This window comes from Nerophis lumbriciformis, linkage group LG34 (genome assembly GCF_033978685.3).
Source record: "Nerophis lumbriciformis linkage group LG34, RoL_Nlum_v2.1, whole genome shotgun sequence".
In the NCBI taxonomy this organism is placed as follows: Eukaryota; Metazoa; Chordata; class Actinopteri; order Syngnathiformes; family Syngnathidae; genus Nerophis; species Nerophis lumbriciformis.
Window position 1 is genome coordinate 19297573 of NC_084581.2, and position 26300 is coordinate 19323872.

Here is a 26300-nt window from a genome sequence, read left to right on the forward strand (position 1 = left end):
CCAAGTAACACATATCTCTTTTGATTACTTTTCATTTTTTTGGGATCGTTTTCCCAGGATGCAGACGGAACTCCGGAGGCAGTGTGCAGGTAGGAAAGTGATTTATTTGCCATAAATCAGTCAGGATACAAACACAAGAGAAGCGTGCCGATTTCACGGAGCGCTATGGCAAAAAACTAGCACAGGAAAGCTAACATAGAAAGCAGGAATCAACGTAACAACGTAATTTGTTGCATAAGCAAACAAGACAGCCAGACTGAGTGTGGCAAAAGGCAGGACTACATCGCTCTTTGATTAGTGCCCGGGAACAAGTGAGCGTCCTGAACACTAATCAGTGGAATGTGAAAATAATCAGCACCCATGGCAACTAAAAAACACAAACCCAAGGGTGCTGAAAACAGAACCAAGGGAGTCAAACTAAAATAAAACATGACCCGGGCAAGGGATCATGACAATTTCCTCGTATTGTCGGAGAAAAACAGTGATGTTTTTTTTGTGTGCTTGTTTTAATATTTTTTTCTTTAAATTAATAAGTTCTGTAAAAACACCTTATCATACCCCCAATCATAACCATGTTAAAACTATTGCATAAGAAAGTGTTGTATATCTCCATTGTGCATCGCTTTTTAAAATGTTGAAAACAAATACTTCTAATTAACTATTTCAAGCTTTAGAAATGCTGAACATACTGACAATGTCAACTATTATCCATAAAATATGTATTTTCTAAATATCTATATTTGTCCTCACCCAACCTTACTGTGAACAATTTAAGCACAGGTAATATATTAAAAAAAGACATTCTATTTCGCTAGTATTTTAATTTTGTTTTAGTTGTTATGCTAAAAAATGTTTTTTATTAATGTTAATTAATATTCACGGCAAATGATTCATTTTCTTAATCAGATTCATCACACTTTGGAATTTTTGATGAATCGTGATTAATTGCAGTAAATCACATGAATGCGCAATTTAAATCAACCCTAAAAAAGATTGCAATATTTGAAGATGTGAATTATATTTTGGAAATGTTATGCAGGAATGTTAATGATATATTTTACTTTACTGATCTAAACTCCAGTGAGGGTTTATTTTGTAGGGAAATTTGCCACCAAGCACTTCAGTCAGAGTCTCCTCACTAATGCATTGTCCTGATCACTAACTGGGGATTAATCTGCGTTTATACATGATTAATGCGATCATTTATCTGTGATTAATCACATGCATGAACGCGATACCTTTGAAAGCTCTAGATTTTATACGTTTTAAATAAGCATGCATTTATATTCAATGTATCTACATCCCCCTGAGAACCAGCGTCTACTGCAGAGGACGCTGCAAGAGAACATGTTTGTTATCCACTAATCTTTCCTTTGCAAATCATTTAAAAAAGATGGAAAACGGTAAGCGACACTCTTGGAGAACAGCTCAGATTAAACATAATATTGTAAGACAACATTTCTGTGCAGATTTACATGTACAAGTATTACGCGTAAAGAAATATTTTTCACATGCTTAGTTTTTTTTCCAACGTTGGGATCATTAGATGGGGGACTTCATTTCTAACTGTACTCTGTGTCCCCTGCGGCGTTGCAGTTTGTGGCTAAACAAAGTTTACCTTGGGGGGTAAACAATGATTTGCATAACGGAATGAGGCAGGTGTGAAAACACCTTGTGTGTGTGTGTTTTTGTATTTCTACCTTTCTAGAGACATCAACAAGGAAAAGCACCTTCCGTATGAGGACCGGTGAACAAGTTAGGATCGAAATCATGGTCACAATACGGAAAACCATTACATCTAATAGAGAGCCAAATACTAGAGTCCGTGAACATTGCTCCAAAGTTAGGATTTTTTTGTTGATTTAATGTGCATACAAAAGTAAACATTGACAGGTGCAAAGGCAGCAATATATGATAAAACAAGACGGCAGCTAAAGAAGGACTTCCCTATTCATCCCCGAAAAAACCCGCCATGTGAACAGATGATTTTACGACTTCCGGTGCTGACGTAAGACAACCCGCGTCCCATATGTGACCATAGGATGAACAAATACACTCCAGTACTAAGACTATAGTGGCCATTAGCAGTTAACTTCTACAGCTGGGTTGCCCAAAGTCTGGCACAGGGTTCATCTGTGGTCCGTGACTTGTTTGTCATCGGCCTTAAGCGCATTACAAAAAAAACAAAAAATAGAGAACGTCTCATTTGGTGGTGAAATCTATCAAAATTATGGTGGTCCCAAAAAGGAGGGATTTTTCAAATGGACTGTGTGTCGGTTTTAAAAGTGCTCCCCCTCTGGTCAACATATGAAATAACAAATGTGTGTAAAAATTTGAAGTGCTCCCCCTCTGGCCAACATATGTAATAACACGTGTGAGTAAGAAATTGAAATGCGCCCCCTATGGCCAAAATGTATTTAAAAAAATAAAATAAATATCTATATAGAGACATACTGTAATAACTTGAAGTAAATAATGAAGATTAAAAACCAATTACAAAAAATAAAAAAAGTACTAAAAGCAGTCTTTTTCTCACAATGTGTCGAGTTTTTTCTTATAAAATTGGGAACAATTTCTCATATTCTTTCTGTTTCTGTAACATTGCAATATTTTCTCGTAAAATTGCCTTTTCATGTAAAATTATTACTTTTTAATGCAAAACGGTGACATTTGTCATATAAAATTCAGACTTTTATCACAATGCTGCCCGTTTTTTTGTTCTTGTAAAACAGTGACATTTTTTTGAGAAAAATGGTAAAATTCCGATTATTATTGCAATATTTCCAACATTTGGGAGACGGCGTGGCGCGGTTGGGAGAGTGGCCGTGCCAGCAACCTGTGGGTTCCTGGTTCGATCCCCACCTTCTACCAACCTCGTCACGTTCGTTGTGTCCTTGAGCAAGACACTTCACCCTTGCTCCTGATGGGTCGTGGTTAGCGCCTTGCATAGCAGCTCCCGCCATCAGTGTGTGAATGTGTGTGTGAATGGGTTAATGTGGAAATAGTGTCAAAGCGCTTTGAGTACCTTGAAGGTAGAAAAGCGCTATACAAGTATAACCCATTTACATAACATTTGAAAGTTTTTTTTATAATATTGTGACTTTTGTCGAGTAAAATTACGACTCTTTTCATAAAATTGCCAACATTTTAAGCTTTTTCTGTAAAATTGCGACTGCTATTGAGTAAAATTCCAACTTTTATCACAATATCGCACACATGTTCAGTTTTTCTTGTCAACTTTTGCCTTGCGTTGAGTAAAATGAAGACTTTTATTATAATACTGCCAACATTATACGTTTTTCTTGTGAAACTGTGACAAATTTTCACACCAAGCTTTTTCATATTTGCATAGTGTGTATATATTATTAATGCTGTAAATACAGATCTTTATATATCGAGAAAGGCTGGTCCTAAAGAGGTAGGCATTTTGGAGGTCTCTAGAAGGTAACAAATACAAGAATGTGTGTGTGTGTGTGTGTGTGTGTGTGTGTGTGTTTCCTCTCATACAGCCACATGGACATTGTTCTTGCAAGACACACACACAAAAAAAAGTCCACTGAGGGAACTGCAGCTTGAGCAAACTCCCCCTCTCCCCTTATCCCATCCGCTCCCTTGTTCCCAGTCAGCTGGTGGGCCGATCCAGATGTGAGGGAGAGGGTGTGTGTGTGTGTGTGTGATGAGTGGGGGGTACACAATCCCCTCTCCTGGTGACAGACTTCATTGTGAGAGACTTTTTGGACACACGCATACACACAAACAATGATGTGAAGCAAACAATGGAGTCTCTCTGGGCAACAAGGCACGATTGTGTGTGTCTATATGTATGCATATATGTATATGTGTGTGTGTGTGTGTGTGTGTATGGCGTCATCCTGCAAGAGGGGTCCACAGTTAATATAAAACTAAAAGCGTCACGTATAATCCCGAGACAAGAAAAGCATACTAAGTAGAAAGCTGACTCAGCAAAAAGCACCTCTTCACATATGTACGTAGTTAAGTTACACATGAGCTCAGTGACAACTAGCAACAGAAACAACTTTTTCCTTTTGTTGAGCAGAGTTCAGACACTCACCGAGAGGCAGACCCCGGTCGCTCCCGGTCGACGTTCCGTGCGGACCCCGGCAGCAACAAGTGGCGGAACAATGCATGCGTGCTGGAAAGGCAACGCAGCTCAGCCAGCAGGACAGAGAGCTGCAGTCATCATCAGTGGTGACGCTCACATGGGACGGGGAGTGGAAGCGAGGAGGGAGGGGGAGGGGGGTTTGGGGGTGTCTACTGTATGAAAGTATTTATTTGGGTAGAGTGGGAGGAACTTCACTGTTCATCCTCCTATGAAAAATGTTATGGCGAGTTGGCTTTAAAATGGAATTTCTGGTTTAGTCCCGCTGAAGTACCATCTTTGACGCTCATTGACTTGCAAGTGTAAAAATAAGTTAACCAAAGTACAGCCAAAATAAACCAAAATCTACCTATCGACCCCAAAAACCAGTGAAGTTGGCACGTTGTGTCAATGGTAAATAAAAACAGAATACAATGATTTGCAAACCCTTTTCAACTTATATTCAATTGAATAGACTGCAAAGACAAGATATTTAATGTTCGAACTGGAAAACTTTGTTATTTTTTGCCAATATTATTAGCTCAGTTGGAATTTGATGCCTGCAACATGTTTCAAAAAAAGCTGGCACAGGTGGCAAAAAAGACTGAGACAGTTGAGGAATGCTCATCAAACACTTATTTGGAACATGCCACAGGTGGACAGGTTAATTGGGAACAGGTGGGTGCCATGTCCGTATTTTCCGCACTATAAGGCGCACCTAAAAACCACACATTTTCTCAAAAGCTGACAGTGCGCCTTATAACCCGGTGCGCTTTATATATGGATAAATATTAAGATTCATTTTCATAAAGTTTAGGTCTCACAACTACGGTAAACAGCCGCCATCTTTTTTCCCCGTAGAAGAAGCGCGCGGTGCATGCTGGGATATGTGACGTTTCATTTCCATTTGTGTGTTTATGTAAAGACCCCAAAATGGCTCCTATTAAGTGTGTTGTCTGTCTAATTATAAATAATGCAGACGAGGCGTGTTAACTGAGTTCTCAACGTTTTCTCACAGCGTGCTCATAACCACATTCTAACTCCCAGCATACAACAACGCTTCTCAGGGCTACCGCGCATGCTCGTAACTATCGTTGCATGCTGGGTAGTGTAGTTGTTATATTTGCTAGCTCATAACAGCACATTGAGAGACACGCTTACGCGCTTAATTCAATACTCGCCGTCATTCCGGGTGGATTGACAAAAGACCTCCAGCCGCTAGATATTGGTGTCAACAGGGCATTCGAAGCTAGACTGCTAACTGCGTGGGAACAATGGATGACAGAAGGCGAACACACCTTCACTAAGACGAGGAGGCAGCGCCAGACGACGCCAACATCTGCCAGTGGATCGTAAATTTGCCCAACTTTTCACTTCGGACACCGAAGACGAAGGATTTACGAATGAAGAATAACTTCAGAAAGTGAGCGCTATGTTTATTTTGTGTGTTGTGACATTAACGTTCGAGCAACATTATGTTGCTATTGCTCTGCACTATTTTGAATTTTACTATGTTTGTGATTGCACATTTGCGTACATTTTGGGAGTGAACAGAGTTGCTAGAACGCTGGTTTTTAATATATTATTAAAGTTTGACTGACCTATCTGACTGTTTTTTTGACATTCCCTTTAGCGCAGCGTAGGCGCGGCTTATAGTCCGGGGCGGCTTATTGGTGGACAAAGTTATGAAATATGCCATTCATTGAAGGTGCGGCTAATAATCCGGTGCGCCTTATAGTGCGGAAAATACGGTAACTATTTTTTCCACAACAATAAAATGAATTGGAAATCTCATGTAAAAAATATACAACATAAAGTAGCAAGAAACACGTCAATAATGAATAAAGCAAAACATGTTCTAGACTAAAAATTACTTCATATTCTCTACTGCTCGCAAGTGTTACCATATCTGAGTTACTGTGAAGAAATATGGGGAAATAACTGCAAATGTGCACTTCATTCACTAACTGTGTTACAAAAAAGATCAGTAAGAATAATACATAATGTTGGATATAGAGAACATACAAACCCTTAATTCATTGAATCAAAAATACTGAAATTCCATGACATAGTGAATTTGCAAACAGCTAAAATTATACACAAAGCAAACTACAATCTGCTACCCAAGAATATACAACAATTCTTCTCAACAAAAGAGGAGAAATATAATCTTAGAGAAAAATTGTATTTAAAACATTTGTACACACGTACAACCCCTAATACCTTTATTATATCAGTATGTGGAATTAAATTATGGAATGGATTAAGCAAAGAAATCAAACGATGTACTAATATGATCCACTTCAAGAAACTCTTCAAAATTAAAATGTTTACAAAGTACAAAGAAGAACGATAAACATTCTGAGTTTATTTCATCCATTTTCTAGATAATTTTACTTATCTCACCATATGAAATATAACTCACTTCAATAATTATTTTATTTTTTTTTTTATTGTTATTATTTAGAGTATATTGTGAATATATTGAAAACAGGAAGTGAACACAAGTTTTAGCAACTGCAATGTAAAGGAAAAGGGGTAGGGTTAAATAAGCTCTGCTTCTTCCTACTCCTTTTCGAACATGTTGAATAGAGAAACTGGAAATTGTGATGTATCATGTTGTATGCATGCATGTTCCAAATAAACTCAAACTCAACTGAACTCAACAAACATTTCTGTACCACATTAAAATAATTATTTCCTCTCCAAATTTTTCTAGACTTGATTTTTTTCAATCTTTTGAGGCACATGATTCCCTACGGAGCACTCGGTTTTAATGTGACTTTAGAGAAATATTTTTTATTGTACCGGATTGTTTTTTGGGGTTTTCAGAGTCATATTTTCCTTCCAATCGTTCGTCACTGGGTTTCAGTGTGACACAGAGGAGAATTTTCCTGTAAAGTGTTGAATTTCAAACGGACACGTTTTAAAGGTTCCACCGTACTCCCTTTATGTTGTCCTCTTAAGAAATGTGCTTGACCTGCTACGACATGCATTCGTGGAAATTGAACCGCAAAGACCTTAGTTGGTGATGCTGCAACAGTAACAAGTCATAACCCTTGCAGAGTTTTTTCTTCCATTCACTCTTTCACCGACGTCAATCATCCTTCCTTCTCTTTGTCCCAAACTCCGGCACCGAAGTGTCCCAGACACCACAAGCAAGATGAAGAGTCAGACACGGAGGAACCCGATACGTCTAAAAGTAACAATTATGTGAATGAGTCACTCATCAATGAGGTTTGCCTCAATTTAATTTCGAGTGAGGGGGAATGGTGGTATTCTGGAACGTTTGGTTTCCAGAGGAATCCCTGAGGTCATGGGAGAGAACGGAGGAATGGAACAACAAGAGACATAAAACAAGAAACAGGGGGGGGGGAACCAGAGGACCTCATTGTCCTACATCCACAGATCCCAGAGTTCAATAGCGATGATGACATGAAACCGGAAACAAGTCAAGAACATGACCAAGGAATCCTGTCAAGAAGCATCTGGCTTCATTTCATTGTCTACTGCGGGGTACTTAGTACCGAGGTACCACCTCAACAATATTTAACTTTGCAAGTAACATATTTTTACTAAACTAGAGGCCTGGTCTACTAAAGGTTTAAAACTCTTGCAAAGCTGACCTACTAAAGCCAGTGTTTTTCAACCTTTTTTGAGCCGAGGCACATTTTTTCCATTGAAAAAATGCGCAGGCACACCACCAGCAGAAATACTTAAAAACTGAAACTCAGCAGCTGATATTGACAATAAAAAGTCGTTGTCGCAATTGTTGGATATGACTTTAAACCATAACCAAGCATGCATCAATATAGCTCTTGTCTCAAAGTAGGTGTACTGTCACCACCTGTCACATCACACCCTGACTTATTTGGACTTTTTTGCCATTTTCCTGTGTGTAGTGTTTTAGTTCTTGTCTTGCGCTCCTATTTTGGTGGATTTTTCTCTTTTTTTGGTATTTTCCTGTAGCAGTTTCATGTCTTCCTTGACCGCTATTCCCCGCGCCTGCTTTGTTTTAGCAATCAAGAATATTTCAGTTGTTTTTATCCTTCTTTGTGGGGACATTGTTGATTGTCGTGTCATGTTCGGATGTACTTTGTGGATGCCGTCTTTGCTCCACAGTAAGTCTTTGCTGTCGTCCAGCATTCTGTTTTTGTTTACTTTGTAGCCAGTTCAGTTTTACTTTTGTTTTGCATAGCCATGCTTCAGTGCCTTTTCCTAGCGGGACTTGCCTTTTGTTCATTTTTGGTTAAAGCGTTATATACCCCAAAAGGGACAAGCTGTAGAAAATGGATGGATGGATACCTTTTACATGCCAAAAAAGGTTGAAAAACACTGCACTAGACAACGGCACGTTATTATAATTATTGATTTGCAAAGAATATTTGGCCCTGCGATGAGATGGCGACTTGTCCAGGGTGTACCCTGCCTTCCGCCCGAATGCAGCTGATATACTCCAAAAAGGGACAAGCGGTAAAAAATGGATGGATGGATGGATTTTTTGGACCAATTAGGTGAAGTTGCATAATTTTCCACGGCACACCAGACAATATCTCACGGCACACTAGTGTGCCGCGGCACAGTGGTTGAAAAACACTGTACTAAGCGACTGCGCAGAGGATTGCGTCTGTTGCATAAGCAAAATGGAGAGTGCAATCCACAGTGAGTAAGTCTTCATGTACAAAAACCAAAACCAGTGAAGTTGGCACAATGTGTAAATGGTAAATAAAAACAGAATACAATGATTTGCAAATCCTTTTCAACCTATATTCAATTGAATAGACTGCAAAGACAAGATACTTAACGTTCGAACTGGTAAACTTTGTTATTTTTTGCAAACATTAGCTCATTTGGAATTTGACGCCTGCAACATGTTTCAAAAAAGCTCATCAAACACTTATTTGGAACATCCCACAGGTGAACAGGTTAATTGGGAACGGGTGGGTGCCATGATTGGGTATAAAAGCAGCTTCCATGAAATGCTCAGTCATTCACAAACAAGGATGGGGTGAGGGTCACCACTTTGTGAACAAATGCGTGAGCAAATTGTCGAACAGTTTAAGAACAACATTTCTCAACCAGCTGTTGCAAGGAATTTAAAGCTTTCACCATCTAAGATCCGTAATATCATCAAAAGGTTCAGAAAATCTGCATAAATCACTGCATGTAACCGGCAATGCCCGTGACCTCCGATCCCTCAGACGGAACTGCATCAACAAGCGACATCAGTGTGTAAAGGATATCACCACATGGGCTCAGGAACACTTCAGAAACCCACTGTCAGTAACTGCAGTTGGTCGCTACATCTGTAAGTGCAAGTTAAAACTCTCCTATGCAAGGCGAAAAAAGTTTATCAACAACACCCAGAAACGCCGTCGGCTTCGCTGGGCTTGAGCTCATCTAAGATGGACTGATTCAAAGTGGAAAAGTCTTCTGTGGTCTGACGAGTCCACATTTCAATTTGTTTTTGGAAACTGGACGTCGTGTCCTCCGGACCAAAGAGGAAAAGAACCATCCGGATTGTTATAGGCGCAAAGTTGAAAAGCCAGCATCTGTGATGGTATGGGGGTGTATTAGTGCCCAAGACATGGGTAACTTACACATCTGTGAAGGCGCCATTAATGCTGAAAGGCACATACAGGTTTTGGAGCAACATATGTTGCCATCCAAGCAACGTTACCATGGACGCCCCTGCTTATTTCAGCAAGACAATGCCAAGCCACGTGTTACATCAACGTTGCTTCATAGTAAAAGAGTGCGGGTACTAGACTGGCCTGCCTGTAGTCCAGACCTGTCTCCCATTGAAAATGTGTGGCGCATTATGAAGCCTAAAATACCACAACGGAGACCCCCGGACTGTTGAACAACTTAAGCTGTACATCAAGCAAGAATAGGAAAGAATTCCACCTGAGAAGATTAAAAAATGTGTCTCCTCAGTTTCCAAACGTTTACTGAGTGTTGTTAAAAGGAAAGGCCATGTAACACAGTGGTGAACATGCCCTTTCCCAACTACTTTGGCACGTGTTGCAGCCATGAAATTCTAAGTTAATTATTATTTGCAAAAAAAAAAAAAAAGTTTAGGAGTTTAAACATCAAATATCTTGTCTTTGTAGTGCATTCAATTGAATATGGGTTGAAAAGGATTTGCAAATCATTGTATTCCGTTTATATTTACATCTAACCAGAGGTGGGACCAAGTCATTGTTTTGCAAGTCACAAGTAAGTCTCAAGTCTTTGCCCTCAAGTCCGAGTCAAGTCCCGAGTCAAGACAGGCAAGCCCCGAGTCAAGTCCAAAGTCAAGACTGGAAAGTCTCAAGTCAAGTCTTAAGTCCTGCATTTTGAGTTTCGAGTCCTTTCAAGTCCTTTTAACCACAGACTAATATATTAACACAGATTGTGTATGCTTTTCAAACGCTGTATTTATTTATTAAAACAAGTGCATTTTAAATTGCAGGAAAGAAAATTGTGCTGACATTGCACTTTATAATAGCACTATTAACCAGTCATTTTAAACATTAACTCATTCCTTTACAGAACAAACACATTGAAAAATAAAGTGCAAATGTACTTATTTGTACAAAAGTGTTAACATTGAAAAAACATGACATATACGTGAACATAACAAAAAAGTTGTACTTTTTATATGTCAGGGCCCTATGCTGCATTGCATTTGCAAAAGACCAAATTAGCCAAGAGTCTGTCAGTCATTTGTGCACGATGGGGGCGTAGTATGATGCCACCATGGCTGAAAACTCGCTCCACTGGAGCACTGGAGGCAGGCACTGCCAAGACTCTCATGGCCACTCGGAACAGTGAAGGAAGAGTCTTCATGTTCAATGCCCAGAACAAAAGGGGGGAGAGAGTTGTTTTGGGTTGGTGCACTACTTGTAAGTGTATCTTGTGTTTTTTATGTTGATTTAATTAAAAAAAGAAAAAAAGAAAAAATTATTTCTTGTGCGGCCCGATACCAATCGATCCACGGACCAGTACCGGGCCGCGGCCCGGTGGTTGGGGACCACTGAGGTAAACAACCAACAGTATGTCAGAAAGCTAGCTAAAACGGTACACATATTCATAATATAGTATACATTTTAACTGACCTTTATTTTACTATTTTTGTCTTTTTTTTAGGTGGCTAAAATACGCGGTGCTGCTGACCGCCGTCTAACGTTACGTGTGATATATTGACTAACGTAACCCTGCTTAAAAAAATCACTGAACAAAAAGTATGAATAAGGTAGTGAACTGCAACAGATTCCCGTGTTTGCAATAACGTTATAACGTTAGCAGTGAGTTTACAGCCTCACTGATTTAACTACACAGCAAATAAAAGTCACGTTACTTAGCCAATAAACGTTATCTTACATTCAAAACTTACCGTTCTTTGTGCAACTTCAAATGCCGGACGAAGTTGGAAGTTGTTGCCTCTCCATCAGTAATTTTGGAACCGCATGTGTTGCATACTGCAAACCGTTTTGTGTTGACCACCTCGTAATTTTTATACCCAAACGAAATTATTTTAGGTATCATTTTTTGTTCACTGGCGTGTGGTTTGGACATGTCTTCTTCGTTGGTTGTCCTGCAATTTGATTGGATGAATGCTGTGTGATGAAAACAAAGTAGATCTAATTTGATTGGCTGTTGTACTGAGACCACACCAGCTGACACACGCAACGCTGACAGACAAGTACACAATGAAAAATACGGAGCGCTCCCGAATAACTTTTTCATCTTTGGGTTTTGGGGAAAGTAGCAAGTCATGTCAAGTCATGTCAATTCAAAAGGCTCAAGTCCAAGTGAAGTCACAAGTCATTGATGTTAAAGTCTAAGTCGAGTTGCAAGTCTTTTTACATTTTGTCAAGTCGAGTCTAAAGTCATCAAATTCATGACTCGAGTCTGACTCGAGTCCAAGTCATGTGACTCGAGTCCACACCTCTGCATCTAACACAATTTCCCAACTCATATGGAAACGGGGTTTGTACAACTGTTTGTTTATGTAAAACTGTTTGTTTATTTTGTTGACCACTGACCGAACAAATAACAAACTAACTAAACTAACTAACATGATGGTTGAGGCGCCTCATAGGTTACAAGCAAATGACCTACACGTACAAATCCCACGTTCCAGGCTACACCGTGCTGGTAAGCAGAGGTTGCAAAAACAGTTGGACTTTTTGCAAAACGTTTCACAAGCACTGATGTCGAGCGGCGTGCACGAGACATTTCCTGTACAAAGGTTACCCAAACCTGCCCTGAACAAGCAACCAGTACACTTACCGTATTTTTCGGAATATAAGTCGCACCGCAGTATAAGTCGCACCTGCCGAAAATGCATAATAAAGAAGGAAAAAAACATATATAAGTTGCACTGGAGCCCGGCCAAACTATGAAAAAAACTGCGACTTATAGTCCGAAAAATACGGTACTTTAGTTTGTGTTTTTGGACCATCTGTCGTCCGGCCCACAGATGAGGTGAATATAAACTACTTCTGCATCCTGTTTAAATATGCCGTCACAACATTCTCATACAGCAGAAGTGCGTATAAACATGATATTATACACAGACAACACACCCACATGCTTCAATGCGTACACTGCGCTAAGAAAACGAGGTCGGCATTCTTTGTTTGGGGAACGTCGTTTCCTGTTTGAAGTCCGATGACTTTTCTTCCAGCACTTGTGAGGAGTGTCCTCCCTCACAGTGCTAATCCTGCATTTACAACACATTCAGACCGGAGTGGATGCTTGCACTCAACAGCAAAGACGTAAAATTGTTTATTGGAGCCATCTGTGCCGTAAAAAGCCCGGGTCACCTTAAACAGAACGCTGCAACCTCCCCGTCTCCTTAAGAGAGGATGACTATAAGGCTATGTCTACACCAGTGGTTCTTAATTTTGTTGGAAGTACCGAACCCCACCAGTTTCATATGCGCATTCACCGAACCCTTCTTTAGTGAAAAATAAAATGTGTTTTTTTTTTTTCAAATTCAAGACAAAGTTATATGTTTTTGGTAACACTTTAGTATGGGGGAACATATTTTAAGTAACAAATACTTAATTAAGGTTTATTTGGACACTAGAGGAACATATTTTAAGTAACAAATACTTAATTAAGGTTTATTTGGACACTAGAGGAACATATTCTAAGTAATAAAGACTTCATTTAGAGTTATTTGGTTAGGGTTAGGGTTAGAGGGTTAGGGTTATAATAAGGCCATGCCGAATAAGGCATTAATAAGTACTTAATAATGACTAGTTAAGAGCCAATATGTTACTAATTTGCATGTTAATAAGCAACTAATTAATGGTGAATATGTTCCCCATACTAAAGTGTTACCATGTTTTTTTACTGGTGCACAAAATGAACCGTGCATGAACATCACCTTGTTCAAACAACAAAACCAACACAGTGCATAAACTCACAACAAATGACACACCTGCAAATCATTCAGCTGTTGCTGTATCCGTAAAACGCCGATAGGGAGAAGTTTGTATTTACACGATGAGTCGGGTGTGTCTTGACCTCCGCCGAACCCCTGAGGCCGACTCACCGAACCCCTAGGGTTCGATCGAACCCAGGTTAAGAACCACTGCACTACACTAAGTCGCTTAACCCCTGAAACAAATAATTATTTAGCCTAAACCCCGTTTTAGCCACACTAAGCCAGCGTTTAAGGTTCCCCTCCTCGGACAAATTTTTACACGGGTAAGTGCACCGTCTATTTCTCTTAGCTTTGTATGGACTCATTGATCGTTTACAAACTGAGTTCGGAGAGGAAGTGACGCCAGAAAGACCGTGCCCCACACAGGAAGTGACGTCAGAAAGAACGCGCCACAGCCAGCTTCATAATAAAGTGGTTTCGTAACTCGGAGCTAACGACTGGAAATATGGAGGCTTCTTCTACATGTACAGACGCTTGTGGAAATCACACATGAATACCTTAAGAGAAAGCGATTGCAGCTATTTGGGATACAACACTTCTCAGACGGCAAGAGAACTTTCCAATGTCAGCTGTGATTCTACTTCGCGAAAAACTTTGTCTATTTGTCAAAGGAGAGACAACGAGAATGCGGGCTCCCGTGGATGTGATAAAAAAGGTAGCGTGTGCTTTGTATTACCTGTCTGACAAGGGGAGATACCGTATTTTCCGCACTATAAGGCGCACCTAAAAACCACAAATTTTCTCAAAAGCTAACAGTGCGCCTTATAACCCGGTGCGCTTTATTACGATTCATTTTCATAAAGTTTCGATCTCGCAACTTCGGTAAACAGCCGCCATCTTTTTTCCCGGTAGAACAGGAAGCGCTTCTTCTTCTACGCAAGCAACCGCCAAGGTAAGCACCCGCCCCCATAGAACAGGAAGCGCTACCGCCCGCCCCCGGAAGAAAAAGAAGCGCGCGGATATTTCGTTTCATTTCCTTTGTGTGTTTACATCTGTAAAGACCAGACTACAAAATGGCTCCTACTAAGCAACACGCTTATAACGCAGAATTTAAACTTAAGGCAATAAGTCATGCCGAAGAACACGGAAATAGAGCAGCAGCAAGAGAATATAACATAAATGAATCAATGGTGCGTAGGTGGAGGAAGCAAGAAGATGACCTGCGCCAGGTAAAGAAGACAAAACAGAGTTTCCGAGGGAACAAAGCAAGATGGCAACAGTTGGAGGACGAACTCGAACAGTGGGTTGTTGAGCAGAGAGCAGCAAGCAGAAGTGTCAGCACCATCACTATTCGAATGAAGGCAACAACGCTAGCAAGCAAACTTCACCTGGATGATTTTAAAGGTGGTGCTTCTTGGTGTTTCCGGTTTATGAAAAGACGCAATCTCTCCATCCGCACACGGACCACTATTTCACAGCAACTGCCTAACGACTTTAAAGAAAAGCTGGCTACTTTCCGTGCATATTGTAAAAACAAGATAGCGGAAAAAAAGATCCGGCCAGAGAACATTATCAACATGGACGAGGTTCCACTGACTTTTGATATTCCTGTGAACCGCACTGTTGATACAACGGGAGCACGTACGGTGAATATTCGCACCACAGGGAATGAGAAGTCGTCCTTCACTGTGGTTCTAGCTTGCCATGCTAATGGCCAGAAACTTCCTCCCATGGTGATATTCAAAAGGAAGACCTTGCCAAAAGAGACCTTTCCAGCCGGCGTCATCATAAAAGCTAACTCGAAGGGATGGATGGATGAAGAAAAGATGAGCGAGTGGTTAAGGGAAGTTTACGCGAAGAGGCCGGGTGGCTTTTTTCACGCAGCTCCGTCCATGTTGATATAAGACTCTATGCACGCCCACATCACAGATGGTGTCAAAAAACAAGTGAAGCACACAAATACAACACTCGCCGTCATTCCGGGTGGATTAACCAAAGAACTCCAACCGCTGGATATTGGTGTCAACAGGGCATTCAAATCACGACTGCGAACGGCGTGGGAACAATGGATGACCGAAGGCGAACACACCTTCACTAAGACGGGCAGACAGCGCCGGACGACATACGCCAACATTTGCCAGTGGATCGTAAATGCCTGGGCAGATATTTCGGTCACAACTGTGGTCCGAGCTTTCCGGAAGGCAGGATTCACAGAACTACTGGACAACAACAGCGACACTGACTCCGATGACTTCGAAGAGACGGAGCCGGCCATTTTGGAACCCACGCTTGCGCAACTTTTCAATTCGGACACCGAAGACGAAGAATTCGAAGGATTTACGAATGAAGAATAACTTCAGAAAGTGAGCGCTATGTTTATTTTGTGTGTTGTGACATTAACGTTCGAGCAACATTATGTTGCTATTGCTCTACACCATTTTGAATTTTACTATGTTTGTGATTGCACATTTGTACATTTTGGGACAGAGTTGTTAGAACGCTGGTTTTCAATATATTATTAAAGTTTGACTGAACTATCTGACTGTTTTTTTGACATTCACTTTAGCGCAGCGTAGGCGCGGCTTATAGTCCGGGGCGGCTTATTGGTGGACAAAGTTATGAAATATGTAATTCATTGAAGGTGCGGCTAATAATCCGGTGCGCCTTATAGTGCGGAAAATACGGTAACTACGGAAAATGGTGAATGCTTTTGGACTGGCAAAGCAGACTGTATCAGTTATTGTCCGCCATGTATGTCGCGGACTCAACGTCTAGGTCCAGAGTATATAAAGTCACCAAAAAGGAATGGACAATGAAGGTGAAGGCAAAAGAGTGAGGAGTGTCCTGACCAGATATCTAGATCCCTAGTTTGATTGATGTAAAATGTTCTTTATCACATTGTTTACGTGTCTAATAAAGATTTGATTAATTTATGTTGGCTCAGGTGTGATTCACTACAATAGGGCCCCACAGCACACTGGATTCCAGTTAATTGAAATACCACAACACAGGATATTGTTCAGATAAGTTACATTTAAGAACTTGCACACAAAGTTCCTAAATGTGTACTAGGTCGCGTTGCGCCGGCGGACGGAGAGGAGGGGGTCTTAAACGACGGAATTTAGTGTGTGTGGACAAGGATAAGGTTAGGTGGGATTTACCCTGAACAACCTTATCCAGCTTAGTGTAAACGGGGCCTCAGGTTAAACTGTGACAACCAAGAGTAAATAAGTATTAAAATGTTCTTTTGCTGCTTCTTTATTGTTTATTCATCTCATGTCTCATTGCTGCTCCACAAAATCTATTAGCGGATATTCAATTTACGCGGGACACAATTCTCTGGAGGCAAACACTCGCAAATTAAGAGCTTCTTGTCTGGCGTTTCATCAGCCCATCTTATGCGATAAATGGCCGCTCCAGGGAGAATCATGTGTAGTGTCATGTTCTGCACAATAATCTATTTGTCATTTCAGGATGAAAAAAAAAATGATGTGCCTCAGTCTCCTCTTGATATATTTGTGTCTCCTTATGAACAGAAGAAAAAAACATTAGAACCTTGTTCTTCTCTATTGTTAGCTTGTCTCCTTCCTTAATATATTCAATGCGCCCTAAATGTCAATACAGTGGAAACTTGATTTACAAAACCCAAAACCAGTGAAGTTGGCACGTTGTGTAAATGGTAAATAAAAACAGAATACAATGATTTGCAAATCCTTTTCAACTTATACTCAATTGAATAGACTGCAAAGACAAGATACTTAACGTTCGAACTGGAAAACTTTGTTATTTTTTGCAAATATTAGCTCATTTGGAATTTGATGCCTGCAAAATGTTTCAAAAAAGCTGGCACAAGTGGCAAAAAAGACTGAGAAAGTTGAGGAATGCTCATCAAACACATATTTGGAGCATCCCACAGGTGAACAGGCTAATTTGGAACAGGTGGGTGCCATGATTGTGTATAAAAGCAGCTTCCATTAAATGCTCAGTCATTCACAAACAAGGATGGGGCGAGGGTCACCACTTTGTGAAAAAATGCGTGAGCAAATTGTCCAACAGTTTAAGAACAACATTTCTCAACGAGCTATCGCAAAGAATTTAGGGATTTCACCATCTACGGTCCGTAATATCATCAAAGGGTTCAGAGAATCTGGAGAAATCACTGCACGTAAGCGGCAATGCCTGTGATTTTCGATCCCTCAGGCAAAGCGACATCAGTGTGTAAAGGATATCACCACATGGGCTCAGGAACACTTCAGAAATCCACTGTCAGTAACTACAGTTTGTCGCTACATCTGTAAGTGCAAGTTAAAATTGACTATGCAAAGCAAAAGCCATGTATCAACAACACCCAGAAACACTGCCGGCTTCGCTGGGCCTGAGCTCATCTAAAATGGACTGATGCAAAGTGTAAAAGTGTTCTGTGGTCTGACGAGTCCACATTTCAAATTGTTTTTGGAAACTGTGGACGTCGTGTCCTCCGGACCAAAGAGGAAAAGAACCATCCGGACTGTTATAGGCGCAGGGTTCAAAAGCCAGCTTCTGTGATGGTATGGGGGTGTATTAGTGCCCAAGGCATGGGTAACTTACACATCTGTGGAGGTGCCATTAATGCTGAAAGGTACATACAGGTTTTGGAGCAACATAAGTTGCCATCCAAGCAACGTCTTTTTCATGGACGCCCCTGTTTATTTCAGCAAGACAATGCCAAGCCACATTCTGCACGTGTTGCAACAGCGTGGCTTCATAGTAAAAGAGTGCAGGTACTAGACTGGCCTGCCTGTAGTCCAGACCTGTCTCCCATTGAAAATGTGTGGCGCATTATGAAGCCTAAAATACCACAACGGAGACCCCGGAATGTTGAACAACTTAAGCTGTACATCAAGCAAGAATGGGCAAGAATTCCACCTGAAAAGCTTCAAAAATTGGTCTCCTCAGTTCCCAAATGTTTACTGAGTGTTGTTAAAAGGAAAGGCCATGTAACACAGTGGTAAAAATGCCCCTGTGCCAACTTTTTTGCAATGCGTTGCTGCCATTAAATTCTAAGTTAATGATTATTTGCAAAAAAAATGAAGTTTCTCAGTTGGAACATTAAATATCTTGTCTTTGCAGTCTATTCAATTGAATACAAGTTGAAAAGGATTTGCAAATCATTGTATTCTGTTTTTATTTATGATTTTCACAACGTGCCAACTTCACTTTTGGGTTTTGTACAAACTTGATTGGTTCTTCAACAGGGTTCGTAAATATAAACGTTTGTATATTGAAGAAAAGTTCTACATAAGAAACAATGTAAACATGAATAATGGGTTCCAGCCTCAACAAAGGTCCATATTTTAGTAACAAAGGGGTGACAGATGAATGTTCTATTCAATAACAAAGTCAAAACAACAACAACAAGCTTTACTGTCCTTATTTGCACTTATTTATTACTATAACTATTTTCAAATATTCATTGGCCTTAAAGTCCATCCAGATTCATTTTGAATAGTGTTGTTTACTGACAACATACAGTGTGATAAAACAGGTGCTGAAATGGGAGACAATGTGACATTTAGGACACCTTGACTGAACGCAACTGAAGTCAAATGTGTCAGGAACAGGCGCGTTGCTTGCAGCAAGACCCCGGGATGCAGAGAACAATACGTGCAATGCAGGCACAAGGCATATTTGAATAAAGAAACAAAGTAGTGCAGCTAAAAAGTGCACATAAAGCGTAAAGCAACACAAGATACAAAGCAGAGGTTGCAGAAAACCACTACACAATGAACAATCTTAAGAGAACAATACGATCCAGCCCGGTTAGAGCGACACTGCTGGCATATGTAGGAGCATGATTGGCAACCAATCACATGGGAAAAAACAACACACGCCCACGACTGTCACGGAGGTTGTGACAAAATCACTCTAATTCCACTAATGATTTGTTTCACATACACTGAGACATTATAAAAAGGCACAGTGCTTGCTTATTTACACTCACACAATATATTACAAAGGATTCCCAATAACCGGTCCGTGACGTATTTGCTACCGGGCCTGTCAGGAAGTCGCCATTTGTTATATCTTTGTTATATTTTTGTTACATTGGCGGACATATAAAATATAAATATGCCAGATTGTAGCCAGAAGGCTAATATTAATCTGCGGTCCCAGCAGGTTGATGGTATACAGCAGTGCTTCTTAACCATAGGGCTGGGGCACGTTTCTCAGATGTGGTCCGTATGGGCCGCAGGGGTACTTAGCTGTAATACACTTGTCCACCTGTTGTGGCAGTATTGACAATATCTGGTGTTAAAGTCATAGAGAAGTTTAAGTGCAACAATTATGACTTAAGTGGCGAAGGTATTTAACATATATTATTATTATTCATTAATTTATTTATTTTAGCACAGCATAATTTTATGTACTTTTTTTTTTTTTTTTTTTTTAGTACATTTGATTATTATTTATTTTTCTAATTAGCCTGACCTAAGCCTTGTTAATAATTATGATCAACACATGATTTCATATCATTTGACAAGGTTTATTTATCATGTTAAACTTTAAGCAGGTCAGATATAATTGTTGAATACGATTAAAAGTCCATCCATCCATCCATTTTCTACCGCTTATTCCCTTCGGGGTCGCGGGGGGGCGCTGGAGCCTATCTCAGCTACAATCAGGCGGAAGGCGGAGTACACCCTGGACAAGTCGCCACCTCATCACAGGGCCAACACAGATAGACAGACAACATTCACACTCACATTCACACACTAGGGCCAATTTAGTGTTGCCAATCAACCTATCCCCAGGTGCATGTCTTTGGAGGTGGGAGGAAGCCGGAGTACCCGGAGGGAACCCACGCAGTCACGGGGAGAACATGCAAACTCCACACAGAAAGATCCCGAGGCCAGGATTGAACTCACGACTACACAGGTCCTTCGTATTGTGAGGCAGACGCACTAACCCCTGGTCCACCGTGCTGCCCAACGATTAAAAGTAAAGCTACTATTTCAGTTCTAATAGTTGATTGGGTCCTGTTCCCCTCTGTAGTGGAAAAGTTGGGCCTTGAGATCAAAAAGGTTAAGAACCCCTGATATGTAGTATATACCTTTAATCTTCCGGGGAAATCTCATCGCAAAGAAACAAGGTCAGGGCTCACACTAATTCAGTGTTTTGGTGAGATGTACGAAAGCCAAAACCAGTGAAGTTGGCACGTTGTGTAAATGGTAAATAAAAACGGAATACAATGATTTGCAAATCCTTTTCAACTTATATTCAATTGAATAGACTGCAAAGACAAGATATTTAATGTTCGAACTGAAAAACTTAATTTTCACCACAGTTACATGGTCTTTCCTTGTAACAACACACAGTAAACGTTTGGGAACTGAGTAGAACAATTTTTGAAGTTGTTCAACAGTCCGGGGGTCTCCGTTGTGGTATTTTAGGCTTCATAATGCGCCACACATTTTCAATGGGAGACAGGTCTGGTTCTTTTCCTCTTCGTTACGGAGGACACGACGCCCACAGTTTCCAAAAACAATTTGAAATGTGGACTCATCAGACCACAGAACACTTTTACACTTTGCATCGATCCATCTTAGATGTAGTCGGGCCCAGCGAAGCCGGCGGATTTTCTGGGTGTTGTTGATGAATGGCTTTGGCTTTGCATAGTAGAGTTTTAACATGCACTTACAGCTGTAGCGACCAACTGTAGTTACTGACAGTGATTTTCTGAAGTGTTCCTGAGCCCATGTGGTGATATCCTTTACACACTGTTGTCGCTTTTTGACACAGTGCCACCTGAGGGATTGAAGGTCACGGGCGTTCAATGTTACGTGCAGTGATTTCTCCAGATTCTCTGAACCCTTTGATGATATTACAGACCGTGCAACAGCTCGTTGAGAAATGTTGTTCTTAAACTGTTTGACAATTTGCTCACGCATTTGTTGACAAAGTGGTGACCCTTGCCCCATACTTGTTTGTGAATGACTGAGCATTTCATGGAAGCTGCTTTTATACCCAATCATGGCACCCACCTGTTCCCAATTAGCCTGTTCACCTGTGGGATGTTCCAAATAAGTGTTTGATGAGCCTTCCTCAACTTTCTCAGTCTTTTTTGCCACTTGTGCCAGCTTTTTTGAAACACGTCGCAGGCCTCAAATTCCAAATGAGCTAATATTTGCAAAAAAACAAGAACGTTTTCCAGTTCAAACGTGAAATATCTTGTCTTTGCAGTCTATTCAATTGAATATAAATTGAAAAGGATTTGCAAATTATTGTATTCTCTTTTTATTTACCATTTACACAACGTGCCAACTTCACTGGTTTTGGGTGTTGCATTTTTTCATGCACTTATTTTTGCTGTGTTTATCCGACTGTGAAAATAATGCCTACATTAAACCAAAAAAAAGGGAGGTGATCCATGCTATATTAGGTTTTACTGACATCCAATAGAAGACAAAGACCTCTACTCAGCATTTACCAAGACAATTAGAAGCCCTCATGTGCACCTCATTCTACCACTAGATGGCAGTGAAGAGCTGGCCTACCCTAACCACACACACACACACACACACACACACACACACACACACACACACACACACACACACACACACACACACACACACACATGAGAGCGAGTGCCAAAATAGGCAGAGAACATGATGAAAGACCACAGTTGAAAGCAGACAAGCAGACCCGACCACAGAGCACGTAGGACTGCTGGCACACACTGACTCCCACATGGCTCTCTTACACTACCATGTTCAAGTTCGGAGGTGCACACAACTCTCCAATAGACCAGAGTTTGAGGAGAAATATCTTACTGGCTTTAAAAAAAAATAAAAAATGGCATGAACAACATCGTGGGTTTCATATTAGCTTGAGCGCTGCAGGCTACGAAGCGGATGCTGTTGGTGCGCTGATGAGGAGAGGCGGTGGAGGTGGGTGACACAGAACTCCATTAGACCTAGCCTGCAGGGGAGCCGTGCATGAATCGCCTCGTTTATTTTTCATCCTTCCATGCGCAACATGCAGCACGAAGATCAATATTGCACTCCACTTTTTACCTGAGTAGTTGCAGAGGAGACACAGGTGCAGGAGCATGTTTGGAACAGGCGCTGACACCTTGTACTGCACTGGATGGTGCCGACAGTTATTAGTGATAAACACCACCTTGCATCATATAAGTAAACAGAAAGAATAGTTATGGTGTTTTCAATGTACAAAAAAATGATCATAACCCTTTTAAATTGACCAATCAGACAAAGGCCTTGTTTACACTGCACACCAAATCTGATTATTTTGCCCTCAAGTGACACAGATCGCATTTTTTATATGCCAGTCTAAATGCTTCAAATCTAAACTTTCGCATCAGATTCAGGCTACAGCAGGATGTAGTCCAAATCTTAGATGAGCTCGGGCCCAGCGAAGCCGGCGGCGTTTCTGGGTGTTGTTGATAAATGGCCATTTCCGATCTCTCTCTCTGTGTCCAATACTTGCTGTACATATGTACCAAGTCAGACCTACACTGTTCCAATGTCAATTTCTCTGATGATGCAATTGTTGATGACTGAAGTGTTGATCCCCCCCCCACCTCCTCCATATCCCACACCCCGGATTGTAAATAATGTCAATAATTCAATTTATATACTGTGATGATTATCTTGTGTGATGACTGTATTATGAAAATAGTATATATCTGTATCATGAATCAATTTAAGTGGACCCCGACTTAAACAAGTTGAAAAACTTATTTGGGTGTTACTATTTAGTGGTCAATTGTACGGAATATGTACTGTACTGTGCAATATACTAATACAAGTTTCAATCACTCAATCAATCAAAAGGCTTTGCATAATAAAGTTTTAACTTGCACTTACAGATGTAGCGACCAACTGTAGTTACTGACAGTGCTTTTCTGAAGTGTTCCTGAGCACATGTGGTGATATCCTTCACACACTGATGTCGCTTTTTGATGCAGTGCCGCCTGAGGGATCGAAGGTCACGGGCATTCGTTACGTGCAGTGATTTCTCCAGATTCTCTGAACCTTTTGATGACTTTTGACTTTGTTTTTTTGTTTTTTTTTTACACATAAATGTTGCGGTTAATAGTATTCAACCTTTATTTGTCGTTATTTATACTTTCTGAATAAATGATGTGATAATGTTCATCTGTCAACTCTTCGGTGTTAATTTTCAATCTATCAAGAAAAAAAATTAATATCAAAATCAAATTACGGGATGTTATTTATGTAGTTTGATCATTTTCCTCGACTGATGTACTAACATCATGTGGTTTATTTTGTACATATGTAGCATCATTACAAAGATACAAAGAATTGCTATTGTGACATCTAGTGGACACATTTAGAACAGCTGTTTCTTTCATTCAAAAATTTTGGCTCATTTTTATACTTAGCAAACTCATCCCACGGGCCGGATAAAACCTGTTCTTGGGGCCAGATCCGGCCCGCGGGCCGTACGTTTGACACACCTGGTCTAAACTGCGATGACTTTTTCGTCAGCTTTGGGTGAGCTACGTCATTTGATGCGTGAGGAAAGACGCGGCCCGCCAGTGGAAGTGGATACTTCACCACAACATCCAGTTTCAGTGAGCTAAGTCTATTTTCCTTGGCCAAATTTCCGGTGCATGACTAGTGAATAGTGTGCAGATAATAGAATGTACAGTATGTAATATATGAAAGTATAATTTCATTCCGAATAGCGACTGTTGAAGGACCGGAAATGACGCTTTGGCGTATTTGCTTACAAGTTAAGGACATTGCGTAAGTTGTTTACATAAATGAGTTGAAAAATAAAGCTAACGTACCGTAGATCCACGCTGATGTCAGTGAAGCCTATCCCACTTCAGTCATTCGCACTTTAAATTTTTTGACAGTTTAGTTAAAAAATATTATTAATTAGGCTTATTTATCTTAGAATATATTTGTATGTACATTTATTTTTCGTCATGTATTCATGAGTCCCTTCTTATGCAGTACATTTGGTAAGTACTTATTTTATTAATCAGTCTGACCTAAGCCTAAGTTTTATGTGTTGAATAAATAATAATCACCACATGGGCTCAGGAACACTTCAGAAAACCACTGTCAGTAACTACAGTCGGTCACTACATCTGTAAGTGCAAGTTAAAACTCCACTATGCGAAGCAAAAGCCATTTATCAACAACACCCAGAAACGCCGCCGACTTCGCTGGGCCCGAGCTCATCTAAGATGGACCGATGCAAAGTGGTAAAGTGTTCTGTGGTCTGACGAGTCCACATGTCAAATTGTTTTTGGAAACTGTGGACGTCCTGTCCTACGGACTACGGAAGAAAAGAACCATTCGGATTGTTCTAGGCGAAGTTCAAAAGCCAGCATCTGTGATGGGATGGGGGTGTATCTGTGAAAGGTACATACAGGTTTTGGAGCAACATATGTTGCCATCCGAGCAACGTTATCATGGACGCCCCTGCTTATTTCAGCAAGACAATGCCAAGCCACGTGTTGCAACAGCGTGACTACATAGTAAAAGAGTGCGGGTACTAGACTGGCCTGCCTGTAGTCCAGACCTGTCTCCCATTGAAAATGTGTGCCGCATTATGAAGCCTAAAATACCACAACGGAGACCCCGGACTGTTGAACAACTTAAGCTGTACATCAAGCAAGAATGGTAATTAATTCCACCTGAAAAGCTTCACAAATTGGTCTCCTCAGTTCCCAAACGTTTACTGAGTGTTGTTAAAAGAAAAGGCCATGTAACACAGTGGTAAAAATGCCCCTGTGCCAACTTTTTTGCAATGTGTTGCTGCCATTAAATTCTAAGTTAATGATTATTTGCACAAAAAAAAACAAGTTTCTCAGTTCGAACATTAAATATCTTGTCTTTGCAGTCTATTCAATTGAATATAAGTTGAAAAGGATTTTCAAATCATTGCATTCTGTTTTTATTTACAAATTACCGTATTTTTCGGACTCTAAGTCGCAGTTTTTTTCATAGTTTGGCCGAGCTCCAGTGCAACTTATATATGTTTTTTTCCTTCTTTATTATGCATTTTCGGCAGGTGCGACTTATACTCCGAAAAATACGGTACACAACGTGCCAACTTCACTGGTTTTGGGTTTTGTTTTCATGTGACGTGCCAAAAAGGACTGCCTGTGGGAAACAAAAGTACTATCAAGCAGAGGTGGGACCAAGTCATTGTTTTGCAAGTCACAAGTAAGTCTCAAGTCTTTGCCCTCAAGTCCGAGTCAAGTCCCGAGTCAAGACAGGCAAGCCCCGAGTCAAGTCCAAAGTCAAGACTGGAAAGTCTCAAGTCAAGTCCTAAGTCCTGCATTTTGAGTTTCGAGTCCTTTCAAGTCCTTTTAACCACAGACTAATATATTAACACAGATTGTGTATGCTTTTCAAACGCTGTATTTATTTATTAAAACAAGTGCATTTTAAATTGCAGGAAAGAAAATTGTGCTGACATTGCACTTTATAATAGCACTATTAACCAGTCATTTTAAACATTAACTCATTCCTTTACAGAACAAACACATTAAAAAATAAAGTGCAAATGTACTTATTTGTACAAAAGTGTTAACATTGAAAAAACATGACATATACGTGAACATAACAAAAAAGTTGTACTTTTTATATGTCAGGGCCCTATGCTGCATTGCATTTGCAAAAGACCAAATTAGCCAAGAGTCTGTCAGTCATTTGTGCACGATGGGGGCATAGTATTTATTTTACCTTTATTTTACTATTTTTGTCTTTTTTTAGGTGGCTAAAATACGCGGTGCTGCTGACCGCCGTCTAACGTTACGTGTGATATATTGAC

General features: G+C 40.4%; 1 protein-coding gene across 4 annotated transcripts in view; it reads right to left on the minus strand.

The window, feature by feature from the left end:
* LOC133576485 (SAM and SH3 domain-containing protein 1-like) overlaps positions 1–26300 on the minus strand; it is a 487427-nt gene that overhangs the window by 158767 nt on the left and 302360 nt on the right. The window contains exon 1 of one of the 4 annotated variants that reach the window (XM_061929759.2): positions 4073–4220. The exons of the other annotated variants lie outside the window; for them this stretch is intronic. The gene's annotated coding sequence lies outside the window, so the exon portion shown is untranslated. Of the gene's footprint in view, positions 1–4072; positions 4221–26300 lie in introns of those variants that run through there. 4 annotated transcript variants of the gene reach the window in all.